The following is a 723-nucleotide window of genomic DNA, read 5'->3' as shown; positions in this document are numbered from 1 at the left end:
TGCTCGCGTTTGTCCTGGTTTTCAGTCCAGCCGAGCGGCCCCGCGGGCGTGTGGCGAGGCCAAGCCCCGGACACGGCGCTGCGCCGCAGAGCCCTGTGCGCAGGAGTCCAGTGCCACGTGTGCAGGCACAGCTGTGAGAGAAACGACGCTCACTTTTAAAATTTCAAAGGTTTATTAAACCTTAACATAATACAAGAAGAGGCTGAATAAGGAAAAATTGCAGCGCCCAGAGTACACCCCCAAACGACCATGTGCTCAGCTACAAAATGGATACTCTGTGTTTTATATCCTTGGTCCCCTGCAAAGTCTTGACAGTCAACTCCTTCTCTGCCGTCCATTGGTGGAGATCACTTTCTTACACCTTGATTGGAGGTCAGGTGTTGCCATGCCGCGCCTCCTACTAACAAGCCTGCCCTCCCTAGATGTCGTGACTAGTGACAGCAATACCAGGGGAAAAGGGAAGAGGAGTTTGGGGAGAGCATACCAAAATAACATAACTATACATCTATAAAACTTCTCTTAACATACACATAATGCTCATCTCTTAATTATGAGAGTCAACCACCGCATTACCTATCTACAGCAGCTGGATTCCTCACGGACAAGCACAAGGCAGCCCGGCCCCTGCCCTGTGCGCATCCCCAAGCAGGTCGCTCCGGCCGCTACTGCAGAACTCGCACCGGCGGCCGCTGACACGGCACGATTTCCAGACACTGCAGGCAG

This window comes from Geospiza fortis, unplaced genomic scaffold, assembly GCF_000277835.1.
Source record: "Geospiza fortis unplaced genomic scaffold, GeoFor_1.0 scaffold166, whole genome shotgun sequence".
Taxonomy (NCBI): domain Eukaryota; kingdom Metazoa; phylum Chordata; class Aves; order Passeriformes; family Thraupidae; genus Geospiza; species Geospiza fortis.
This window is presented reverse-complemented; position numbering follows the sequence as displayed.